Source organism: Taudactylus pleione, unplaced genomic scaffold (genome assembly GCF_031769625.1).
Source record: "Taudactylus pleione unplaced genomic scaffold, aTauple2 ptg000192l, whole genome shotgun sequence".
Classification (NCBI taxonomy): Eukaryota; Metazoa; Chordata; class Amphibia; order Anura; family Myobatrachidae; genus Taudactylus; species Taudactylus pleione.
Window position 1 is genome coordinate 2436659 of NW_028284594.1, and position 13606 is coordinate 2450264.

The 13606-nt window shown below is 45.4% G+C and overlaps 1 protein-coding gene across 1 annotated transcript in view; it reads left to right on the top strand.

The window, feature by feature from the left end:
- Positions 1-488: 488 nt before the first annotated feature.
- TTPAL (alpha tocopherol transfer protein like) overlaps positions 489-13606 on the top strand; it is a 44181-nt gene continuing 31063 nt past the window's right edge. The window contains exon 1 of the mRNA XM_088476739.1: positions 489-749. The gene's annotated coding sequence lies outside the window, so the exon portion shown is untranslated. The remainder of the gene's footprint in view (positions 750-13606) is intronic.

Here is a 13606-nt window from a genome sequence, read left to right on the forward strand (position 1 = left end):
GACGTATCAAACACGTGACCGCAGCAGGAGGGCTGGACTGCTTCTGTGTTATCATCCACATGGGCACAGAGGGGGAATAAATATTTGTGGCAAGCGTAGCGAGCCACCATGCCCAAAGCGTGACGAGCGGACACTTTTGGTCCCCCGTTAGCATCCCCGCCCATCCCCCTTTGATGCTGGGTCACGTGGGTGTGACGTCACAGATCCATTTGAGCTCTCTAGTCTAGACCTAACCCCACGCTCAGATCCATATTATTTCTCAATGTGTCATAATAAGTTCTCTTTTTAAAACTGCTGACAATAAAGTTTCTGCGGAAGACATGAATTATTTTTGCTAAACGTTACAGACAGGCCGCTTGCAAGAACACGCTGCGCACAACCACAGCTACAGCAGAGCAGCAGCTGGCAGCCAGTCAGCGAGTGTGATAACGTCGATGATGACGACATAGTGCTTGTGCGCACGCTACTGACGTCTGGCAGCGGTGGCAGGCGTGCGCGCGCACGTATCTTGTCGTTGATGCGCTGAGCGCGCCCCTGATTCCAGTCGCAGCTGCCAGCAGTTGGAGACAGCGCTGTACGGGACAGGTGGGAGGCGGTCACTGCCACGTGATCCCCGGGAGCCTATGGAATGAGCGCGCAGGTGAGAGAGCCGCCTGGTCAGGGAGACGCCGCTGAGGAAGGGGAGACCTTTTCCGCCTGATGCTGCAGCATAGCGCATTCCCAGCGACGCCCACCCCGACCTATCTCAGGTAAATAGCAGCAATATCCTTGGTGACTGCACAGGTAGTGTTACATGTCTATGTGTGTGTTTGCCCCTCTATAACCTTCTACTGAGTAATCTCCTATGGAAAAGAAACATTTGCCAACCACCTATAAACCTCCCACATACAGATATTAGCTAGATCAGCACTTCTCTATTCATCATGTACACACATACACACACAATTATATTTCTCTATGCAATTTAACAGTGTATAGATCAGACAGATAATGATCATTTTAGTGGTGAAACGTCCGAGTATACTAGGAGGCAGATGGGTACAGATATGTGTGAGGAGGACAGTGTTCTCTAATTATTTCATGTCTGTGGTGTGCAAGTATATAGTGCAGCTTTATGTAACCACAGCAGAATGATGCACTATACATCGCTGCTGCAGATGCATGGCTGTAAGTAAATGATGTATGTAACTGGTAATAACAATCACACAGTGCTATAAGACAAAGCAATGTTTAGTCCTTAAATCCACCAAGCACAAAGTTTTGATACCTGCCCACCCAGCCACACTGCCAGGTTAGAGTAATGGAGGACTGGTGTCTGAGCCACTGTGTCTTCTATAAAGGGCTGCAAAGCACTACACCATCTACATTATCACAGAACCCTGTCATCACATTAACTCCACATTCTACAGCTTAGAGCAGGGGTATTGAACATGCAGCTGTTGTGGAACTACACATCCCAGCATATCCTGCTACAGTTTTGGTATTATGGCATATTAAAACTGACAAGGTAAGATGGGATATGTAGTTCAACAACAACTGGAGTGCCATATGTTAAATACTCCTGCCTTGGAGTATATACATTGTTGGCGAACCCTGGCACTCCAGCTGCTGTGGGATTACATATCCCAGCATGCACTGTCAGAGTTTTGCTATTAGGGAATGCTAATACTGTGGCAGGGCATGCTGGGATATGTAGTCCCACAGCAGCTGGAGTGCCAGGGTTCGCCACCACTGGTATATGACCTTACTGCAACATTCGTATTACAACTGACACAATTGTAATAAATATTTTAAGTCATTATAACATGTTGCTGACTGAAACCCTTTTACAGCGTACATCAGTTTTAACATTAATGTCAGGAATGGGCAATTGGGCAGCTGTCACAGGCAGCATATTTTGGGGCAAAAAAAAATGGGATGAATGAAAGTGTTGCTACAAAATTTGGGTCTCAGCCTTGGTAAATCTAATTATGATGGAAATTATTTGTACAGTACATTTAGTAGAAATGTTTGTGTATAGTAGAGACTATCTCATGTAGCAGAATGACTGGACCCAGCCCTAATCTGGGCCAAATCATAGCCCAGGTACATATGCAGCTATGTCAAGAAAGGAAAGCATGAGTCTCTCAGGGCTACCTCGTAGGGACACTGATATTTGAAGTTATACATTACTTGTGTATTTACATAAAATGAACATTAAGGGATGAATGCATATTGTTTTTAAAAGTTTTACTTTCTATGAAGGTGATATATTGTGAGATATGTATCTAGTTGAAAATGAGGACAAACTAGAGCAAGCTTTGTCTATGCCAAAAACATGCCCTAATCACCCAATCCACACCCATTTCCAAAGAGGCTACACCCTTTTTCTAGTACACCACTTTAAGCCTCTGAAGATTATGACCGGAATGTCAGCAGTGTTAGGAGATGCGTTTTACTGAGTTCTCCTAGAGCACTTCTGCCAGTCTTATTTATATATGTGGTAATCCTAACTCAATGCAGGAACTTGGGGACATGGCAAAAAGTATGCTATTATTGGGGCAGGCTTTAATATACAGTGGTACCAAAAATATGATGGAGAACAGGTAGAGAGGTAACAATTACAACTACATATATTTGTTTATAGCTCATATAGGAGATGATTAAATTATTTTGCAGGAATTTAGCTCCTTGGCTAAGGGGTCTATTGAGCAAGCACAATTTTACTTAAATCACGCAGAAACTAACATTTCTGCATGATTTAAGTATCCCATTGATACCGGAACGGGTTAACGTAGAAGATATCACAATCATCATCTTCATTAATGTCCTACCCCTACAACATCGCAAGTCATTGCTCTCTACTGCGATTAAAGTTTTCTATTCAGGTAGCAGGAAAATGTAAAAAAAAACCCAAACCTTAAAGTCTTAACCTTATACAGATGTGTGCTCCCTCATCATTGCTACAGTTGCACCAAACCGCACCTCTTTGCACACCTCGTCCTGTGCTACACTGCTAGCACTGGGAGTCTTTTTCCACGTGTTTTAGCCTTGAAAATGCATCTTAGTCGCATTGTGACACAACTAGGATGCACCAAAAGACACTGCTGATTAATTTAGTGTTCCTGCTAGACTGTTTTAGCAGGACACCGTGCTCTGCCCGATTTTAAAGTGGCACAATGTGTCCTGCCCTTATAGCAACACTCTGCTAAAGCAGCCTGCCCTGTGCCTTCGGCAACCACGGGCCGCAGTGTCCCGCGGGTTGGAAAAGTTGCAGTTTCTGATCACTGCTGGGTAAATAGATGCCGTGCGCATGACATCTATTCACAGTGAGGGGCGAGCTTGGGGGAAGCCCAGCACCTCTGTAAGTTATGAGGACATGCCACATACCCTTTTAGGGAAGCTCTGGCGTGAACACTATAACTCGATATGCAACGTATATCTTTGACTGAGTCTCTGAAGCTGTATAAGATGTACAAAGTGCTACAAAGCAGCGGCTACGGCTTTTTTATATGCCAAGTTCCATTGTGCTTCACATAGACTATACAAGTGTTGCATATCATATTAATCAGTAAAATCTCCCTGTGCATACTAGTTGCATCATGTTGCGAAGAAGATGCATTTTCAGCAAAAAAAGACACCCAACGCTAGAATTGCACGGGACCGGGTGGCTCACTCATGCCACGTCACATGTTGAGGCTAGATGAGGTAGGACACATCTGTATAACGCCATCTGAGAATGGTGTTCTACAAGAAAAATTTATTTCTGTTGGAAACTGCAGGAACAGATGGCTCTTATCCAATCAGTCCCTGCTCCCTCCCCCACACTCTTAGTGGAAACTCCTCCTGGGAGACGGAGGAGCTTATGGAGGAGGGAGCAATTTGAATTTAAATAAATATATAGATTTCCCGCTAGGCTGTTTCAGCCTGCGGATTCTGTCCCCTTCCGCGGGTAGCCGTGTCCCGCGGGTGGGGAAAACGGCTGTGCAGCTGTCACCACCGGTGAATGGATGCCAGGCGCATGCGCCGGCATCCATTCACAGTGACCACAGCGCTTGGGGGCTGCCCGGCATGTCTGTAAGTGCCGGGCACAGCCCCAAGAGTAACGTAAAGGTCCGGCTGTGTGTGTGTTGCGGACAACTGATCCAAAAAGACTGCCTGTGGGGACTTCGCAGGGACAGCGTGTTAACACAGCCGCCGCTTATTGCTAAATAGTGGGGAGAAAATCATTGTGTCAATGTTGTCCCTAAGTGTCTGGGAGCTATTCAATCACTTCCTGTGGCGGCCCACTTTTTCCAGCGATGATGCCCAGGATTAGCTGCGTTAATCAGCAGGATCCGGGCTAAGTGCTGGGCGCGATGCAGCTGTTTGGTCACGAGTAGCCCCAAAGCCCTTCTTAACATGGTTTTCTGCTCGTACCTCAGGAGGGTGCAAGTAGAAATCCGCGATAAGTGTAGCCTCGGGCTTAGTTGCAGGAAGTAATTACATAGTTCCTGGGCACTTAGCCTGGGAGCTAAATTTCTGCAAAAGATTTGAATCTCCCCATAGAGACAGAACCTAAAACTGTATGTTTTCCTCCATAGCAGGCTAAATTGAGCAACAACCATTTTTGAGCTTGGCCTTTGCAACTGTAAAAGCAACTCGTATTTTTCGTAAGGGGAAGTTGCATTATATAACTGATATTCTTGCCACTGTTCTAGAATTATATTTGTTCTTGTTCCGACTTTCCTTATGTGTAAGTATAAAGTATGTAATTTGTTCATGGGTGTGTACTTACATTATTACAAGAGGTGTGTATGTTACTGTGTATTGTGCATGTGATCGCCAGTCTCGAAGAACCTGTGTTTTTACATATCTGGACATAATTAGCAATCATTTAGTCCTCGCTTAAGGCCCCCATACATCAGCGATGGATTGCCGTGATGTTGTGGTCCTGCAACCCGGCATTGCAGGATCGCTGAAATCCAACATGTTGGATTTCACAGATATGCCGATAACGATCCAAAAATTATCGTGGTTGGCAGATCGGTGACATATAACATGTAGAATTTCACTGATCCTGCGACGGATCGCAGAACATCAATGGCCACTAGTTGGTATTTCCGACTGGTGCATCAGCGTTTCCGATCGCAGGCTGGCACAATCCCCCTTCAGATGTATGGGGGCTTTTAGTCCTAAACTTTGATAGATCTAATCTTCTGTGTGAACAGTTTTATTTTTAATTTTTTTTTTCAATTCAATGGAAAGCCATGTGTGTAATATAAGGTAGGGGCCTTAGATAATATGCCTGCGTGCATTTGTCTTCCATCTACCACACAATGCATTCATCATATTTTCAGCCTACTTTTTGTCTCATCTGGTTGATATTTGTTTGCAATTTGCATCACAGTTAATTGAAATAAAATGTTAAACATTTAAATTCTGAGAAGAAATGTGTGTGTGTGTGTGTGTATATGTGTATGTAATAAATATATATATATATATATATATATATATATATATATAATTACACAAACTGTATTTGTGGATGTCTTTTTATTAGCTCTGTTGTATAATTGCCACAATCTTGAAACTCTGCTACTAAGCATACAGTGCCCATTAATGTGACTTGCAACGTACTGATAAAAGGTCTGGCTGCTGTGGTTTACAGCATATTGTGCTACTTGCTTGATATTATTATATATTGACTGCATGGCTGCTATTGGTTAATCCCCCAGTGAGATCTGTAGTATGTACTGTGCTGTGTGACTCATGCGCATACTGTTTGTTCATAATGACTGCATTAGTCTGCAGGAAAACATCACTACATCACTTTGTAATTGCTGTCTGAGAAACTGTGTCCTGGTTTCATCAAATGTACTGTGCACTGCGTCAAATTTTCACCCATCAATAAAAATAAAATTAGACCTGGATGCTGCTAATGCCTTTGACTGAAGTGGCCTTACTTGCTAGGTGCTTTGCAGGCTTGGGTTTGGAGCTACCTTTTTAAGCTGGATTCAGCTGATGTATTCTTCCCCGACTGCTTGCGTCACGGTTAATGGATTTGCCAGGGATGCCCCTTGACGCCTGCACTATTTACTCTTACAATCGAACTCCTAGCTTTGTATATACGTGTCAACTCAGCTATTCATGGTTTTCACATGGGTGATGCGGTGGACACCATTGCCTTATACGCAGATGGTATGCTTCTATTTCTGGCAGATGCTGATGCTGCCTTGCGCAATTTTCTGAGCATGGTGAATACATTTGGACTTTATTCTGGTGTTATAATTGGAGTAAATCTACTATTTTGTCGCTTAGGGACTCGTATGTAGTTGCCCAGGCAACGGCTCAATCTCTCCAAAGGACTAATTTAAATACTTGGGCGTCTGGGTATCGCGCACGCCTCAAGACTGTTTGTTTAAATCTCATGCCTATCACTGAGACATTTAAAAGGAAGAAACTACTCCTTAGTTTGACTAGCAGGATAGCCTTGTTTTGAAATGATTATGCAACCCAGATACCTTTTTATATACTGCAACACTCCCCCATATTTAACCACGGAATCAGAATGATTTGCCCGCTGACAAGATGCCGGCAGTCAGAATTCCGGCAGCGGCATCCCGATGTTGAAGATACCGACGGGCCGTTAAGTAGTCCCCCATATGCCCCCATTCTGAATCAGGCAGTTGAGTTTTGGAGGGCTGCGCATGGTCTGCTTGGTCCACAGGGATTTCCTGAACTGGTCACGTATATAGGATGCCTTGCTTTAAACTTTTGATCAGATTAAATCTGAATTTTGTGAGCCTAATAAGGCTTTTTTTTTTCATTACTTTCAGTTACACCATGCCCTGAGTGCCCGGTTCGGATACTCTCCTCTCTCTCCATTCTCAGTTCTTCTGTTCAAAAATTACTGCTCTTTGGGAGCCTACAGAGTGGTATCTGTTATTTACTCCACTCTGAATACACATTCTTCCTCTACTGGCCTCGAGCGGTCTCTAAGGTAGGGGTCGTCAATAAGCGGCCGTGCAGCTGTTTTAGAACTACACATCCCAACATACCCTGCCACAGTTTTGCTATTTGGCCATGCTAAAACTGATGCAAGGCAAGCTGGGATTTGTAGTTCAACAACAGCTGGAGGGCCGCTTATTGCCCACCTCTACTCTAATGGACACTAATGCTTGGTGGTACTTAGGATGCATAAATTTTTTTTTCACAGAATGTTATACTCTGCTCAGTCTATTTTAGTATGGAGCTTCATGCAGATTCTGAATGCTGTAGATGTGGGTTGGCTAAGGTGACTTTCTGGCATCTCCTCTGGAGTGTCAGACTGTGCAGCTTTTTTGGAACAGTATGTAGGACTGTGTCTGTATCACACCTCCCCCCCCCCTCCCCCCCCCCCCCCCCCAGACACCCGGAGTGAACTGAGACAGCGCTGCAGTCTTTCACCACAGCGATCCCAGCAGGGCGGTGGAAAAGGGACAGGGGCGCATTTTGACTTATATAAAAGGGAGCAGGACGCGGCGCCCTGTGAAAGAAGCCTATAAAATATATATATATATATATATATATATATATATATATATAATATTTTACCGTTCAAAAGTTGGGGGGCACTTAGAAATTTTGTTATTTTTGAAAGAAAAGCACTGTTTTTTTTCAATGAAGATAACTACATCAAATTAATCAGAAATACAATCTAAACATTGTTAATGTGGTAAATGACTATACTAGCTGCAAATGTCTGGTTTTTAAAGGAATATCTACATAGGTGTATAGAGGCTCATTTCCAGCAGCCATCACTCCAGTGTTCTAATGGTACATTGTGTTTGCTAAGTGTGTTAGAAGACTACTGGATCATTAGAAAACCCTTGTGCAATTTTGTTAGCACAGCTGAAAATGGGTTTGCTCGTTAGAGAAGCTATAAAACTGGCCTTCCTTTGAGCTAGTTGAGTATCTGGAGCATCACATTTGTGGGTTCGATTATACTCTCCAAATGGCCAGAAAAAGAGAACTTTAATGTGAAACTCGACAGTCTATTCTTGTTTTTAGAAATGAAGGCTATTTCATTCGAGAAATTGCCAAGAAACTGAACATTTCTTACAATGGTGTGTACTACTCTCTTCAGAGAACAGCACAAACATTCTCTAACCAGAGTAGAAAGAGAAGTGGGAGGCCCCGTTGCACAACTGTGCAAGAAGACAAGTACATTAGAGTCTCTAGTTTGAGAAATAGACTCCTCACAAGTCCTCAACTGGCAGCTTCGTTAAATGGTACCCACAAAACAGTGTCAACGTCTACAGTGAAGAGGCGACTCTGGGATGCTGGCCTACTAGGCAGAGTGGCAAAGAAAAAGCCATATCTTAGACTGGCCAATAAAAGGAAAAGATTAATATGGGCAAAAGTACACAGACATTGGACAGAGGAAGATTGGAAAAAACTGTTATGGACAGACGAATCGAAGTTTGAGGTGTTTGGATCACATAGAAGAACATTTGTTAAACGCAGAACAAGTGAAAAGATGCTGGAAGAGTGCCTGATGCCATCTGTCCAGCATGGTGGAGGTAATGTGATGGTCTGGGGCTGCTTTGGTGCTGGTAAAGTGGGAGGTTTGTAAACGGGATTTTGAATAAGGAAGGCTATCACTCCATTTTGCAACGCCATGCCATACCCTGTGGACAGCTCTTGATTGGAGCCAATTTCCACCTCCAACAGGACAATGACCCAAAGCACACCTGCAAATTATGCAAGAACTATTTAGGGAAGAAGCAGGCAGCTGATATTCTGTCTGTAATGGAGTGGCCAGCGCAGTCACCAGATCTCAACCCCATTGAGCTGTTGTGGGAGCAGCTTGACCGTATGGTATGCAAGAAGTGCCCATCACGCCAATCCAACTTGTGGGAGGTGCTTTAGGAAGCGTGGAGTGAAATTTCTTCAGAAGACCTCAACAAATTTAACAGCTATTGTAAAATGTTTGTTACAGTAATGTGTCAGCAGAAAGTTACAATAGTTGTAGAGCCTGGAGCTGATGCAAAAAGGAAAAGTGTCTTTGGTGAATCACTAGTAGCTTATGGAAGCTGTGTAAAATTTTGAGATCTGGTGTCTCTTCGTACAATCACCAGTGTTCGCAAATACGCGCTATAGCGTGTATTTTACCCAATATCGGGCACTGGGGACTCACTTTTTTAAAGTACCCGGTACGCTGCTGAGCGGGAACGTTCAGTCCGTCGGCGGAGGGGAGGAGTGAAGACCTCCCGAAGACAAGTGAAGAGCGGCGCAACAGTTCTGGCGGCCGCGCAAGAGGCAAGAAGACGGCGTGATCAAGAAGGAAGAGGCGGCGCCGCTGGCCAGGACGGGCCAGCGGCAGAAGCCTGAAGCTGAGGATCGGAGAGGACTGCGTGGGTGGAAAGTAAAAGAGCTATCGAAGCTCACCCCGCAGCCTCTTCCACCATGCGGGTAGGCGGCCTTGGGCCACCGTTATTTACCACTTCCTAGACCACCAGGGTTGTCGGGCACTAGGCCTGTGGCATAAATTCAGGCAATAGGCCTGTGGCTATATAGGCGGGCACAAGGCCCGGGCTACATAGGGGGCATTAGGCCCAATTAAAGGTATCTCCCCCCCCCCCCCCAAATAGGTGTGTGACCTGGGCATTAGGCCCAGGTCACTAAAGGGCAAATAGGTGGGTCCCCAGTAGTTGACCCATCGATTTGCCCTTTAGTGACGGGCCTAATGCCCAGGTCACTCCTATTTGGGGGTAGCATAGGAGGACTACTACTGGGGGCACTGCATAGGGGGACTACTACTGGGGGGCACTGCATAGGGGGACTACTACTGGGTGGCACTGCATAGGGGGACTACTACTGGGGGGCACTGCATAGGGGGACTACTAGGGGGCACTGCATAGGGGGACTAAAGGGCATTAATGTGCGGCATCATTTGTAAGGGGTATTACTGCATGGCATAATGTGTAAAGGCTGGGCTTTGCTGTGTGGCATAATGTGTAAAGGCTGAGCATTTATCCTTTGATAAATATGCCTATTATCTAAAGCGTTATTCATATGCTAACCATACTATCGCTTTAAAACGGTACACAATTAATTACAAGGGTTCTGTGACTGGCTGACTTCATGCCTGGATTTCACCTGGTTTTAATGAGCCACAGAACCTGTGTAATCCATGAGTGTCCCAGTTTAAAGTGGTGATATGGTAAACCTACTTATTCACTATGGATTTTGTGAACAGGCAAGTCATATTACCTGAAAGATCATGGAGGCATTAAAACACGCATTTAAGGGGCTCGTGGGGATATCTGATGCTGTTGGGGGTATCAGATGGGCATTTTAGGGAGATGTGGGGAGGTCTGAGAGGCATATGGGGAGTTCTAGAGCATAAATTATGATGGGACCCAGAAATGGTCAGGTAGGACCCCATTTTTTTAAAGTGGTGGGTCCCTGGAACCCACAAATTTTGTCACTCACCGCGATCACTGAATCACACTTATTTGTTTTGTGAAATATTTGTCAGGTTGCTAAATCTATTCATAATATATTTACTATAGAGAATTTTGATGTCAGATAAAAATAAAATGGGGAAAGATGAAGAACCACTTCCTCCTAGTGCTGAAGCTGCTGCCACTAGTCATGACATAGACAATGAAATGCCATCAACGTGGTCTGACAAGGCCATAGTAGAGGGCATATAAAATCCCAAATGGCAAAGTTCAGGAAAATGACCTTAAAAAAAAAAAAACATTTAAATCATCTGAGGAGAAACGTAAACTTGCCAATATGCCATTTACGACACGGAGTGACAAGGAACGGCTAAGGTCCTCCCCTATGTTCATGACTAGTGATTGAGCTTCACATGACGATGGAAGCCCTCCTCCCGCTACAAAAATCAAACGAGTTAAGCTGGCAAAAGTACAGCAAAGAACTGTGCTTTCTAATTCTAAGAAGATATCACCCAAGGAGAGTCCAAGTGTGGCAACTGTTGCGATGCCTGCCCTTCCCAACACTGGACGGGAAGAGGTGGCTCCTTCCACCATTTGCACGCCCTCTGTAAGTGCTGGAAGGAGTACCCACAGTCCACTTGCTGATATTCAAATTGAAGATGTCACTGTTGAAGTACAACAGGATGAAGATATTGGTGTTTCTGGCGCTGAGGAGGAAGTTGACGAGGAGGATTCTGATAGTGAGGTGGTTTGTTTAAATCAGGTACTGGGGGAGACGGTTGTTGTCTGTGGGATGAAAAAGCCCATCACGGTCATGCCTGGGCAGAAGACCAAACATTCCACCTCTTTGGTCTGGAAATATTTCTATCCAAATCCGGACGACTGTCTTGCCATATGTACAATATGTAAAGGTGAAATAAGTAGGGTAGGGACGTTAACCACCTAGGAACATCCTCCCTTATACGTCACGTGCAGCGCGTTCATAAAAAGTTACTGTCAAGTTCAGAAACTGTGGCCAAGACCATAAGCAGTCCCTTTTTCCTGTTGTATCCAGCGCCTGCAAACTACACCATCAACTCCCTCCTAGTCAATTTCCTCCTTAGTCAGGATCGGAAGTAGTCCTGCAGGTCATGTCACTGGCATGACTGACTCTCCTATCCGGGATTCCTCGGGAGGATTCTGCATTGCTACGCCAACTGCTGCCGCTGTTGCTGTTGGAAGTCGTTCATCATCCCAGAGAGGAAGTAGGAAGACCACTTTTACTAAGCAATTGACCCTACAGTCCTTAGCGAGGAGGATGAAGTACGACAGCAGTCATCCTGAAGCAAAGCGGATAACTGAGGCCTTGACAGCTATGTTGGTGTTAGACGTGCGTCCGGTATCCGCAATTAGTGCAGTGGTATTTAGACAATTGATGGAGGTAGTGTGTCCCCAGTACCAAATCCCATCTAGATTCCACTTCACTAGGCAGGCGATACTGAGAATGTACAGAGACGTCAGAAAGTGTCCTCAGTATCCTAAAAAATGCGGTTGTACCCAATGTCCACTTAACCACGGACATGTGGACAAGTGGAACAGGGCAGACTAAGGACTATATGACTGTGACAGCCCACTGGGTATATGTATGGCCTTATGCAGCAACAACAGCAGCGTCACCAGTAGCAGCATCTCAGAAACGCCAGTTCGTTCCAAGGCAGGGTACGCTGCGTATCACCGGTTTCAGTAAGAGGCACACCGCCGACAACCTCTTGAAGAAACTGAGGGAAATAATCGCCCAATGGCTTTCTCCACTTAGACTCTCCTGGGGATTTGTGATATCTGTCAACGCCACCAATATTGTGTGGGCATTACATCTGTGCAAATTCCAGCACGTCCCATGTTTTGCTTTCACAATAAATTTGGTGGTGCAGAATTTTCTGAAAAACAGGGGCGTGCAGGAGATGCTCTGGGTGGCCCGAATAATTTCTGCCCACTTTCGCCATTCAGCGACTGCGTGCCGAAGACTGGAGCGCCAGCAAACACTCTTGAACCTGCCCCGCCATCACCTCAAGCAAGAGGTAGTGATGCGGTGGAACTCAACCCTCTATATGCTTCAGAGGATGGAGGAGCAGCAAAATGCCATTCAAGCCTATACATCTACCTATGACATAGGCAAAGGAGGGGGTATGCACCTGACTCGAGCGCAGTGGAGAATGATTTCCGTGTTGTGCAAGCCCTTCAAACTTGCCACACGTGATGTGAGCTCAGACACGGCCAGCTTGAGTCAGGTCATTCCCCTCATCAGGCTTTAGCAGAAGCAGCTGGAGAAAGTGAAGGAGGAGCTAAGATGGAGCGATTCCGCTCGGCATGTGGGACTTGTGGATGAAGCCCTTCATTCGCTTTGCCAGGATTCCAGGGTGGTCAATCTGTTGAAATCAGACCACTACATTTTAGCCACCATGCTTGATCCTAGGTTTAAAGCCTACGTGATGTCTCACGTGATGTCTGGCCGACACAAGCCTGCAGAGGTGCAAAGACCTGGTGAAAACACTGTCAGCTGAAGTGGAACATGACACGTCAACAGCTCCGTCTTCATTTTCTCCTGCAACTGGGGCTGCCAGGAAACAACTTGGGTATCCTAAGCCACCCGCTGGCGGTGATGCAGGGCAGACAGGACCAAGTTTGGACATCTGGTCCGGACTGAAGGACCTGGCAACAATTTCTGACATGTCTACTGTCACTGCATATGATACTGTCACCATTGACAGAATGGTGGAGGATTACATCAGAGATAGCATCCAAGTAGGTATGTACTGGCAGGAAAAAGAGGCAATTTGGAGGCCCCTGTACAAACTGGCTCTATTTTACCTGAGTTGTGTTTAGTGCAGCCGGGAACCTTGTCAGCTAAAGGCGTAGGAGGTTGCTTCCACAAAATGTGGAGAAGATGATGTTCATCAAAATGAATTATCAATTCTTCCAGGGAGACCAGCCTCCAGAAAGTACACAGGGACCTGTGGTGGTGGATTCCAGCGGGGACAAATTAATACTCTGTGAGTGAGGATGTACACAACACTGAAGGGGTGAGGAATCTATGGATGAGGAGGATGAGAACGACATCTTGCCTCCGTAGAGCCAGTTTGTGCAGGGACAGATTAATTGCCAGCTTGTTTTGTGGGAGCCCAAACGAACCAATGATTTTAGCCATAGTCGTGTGGCAG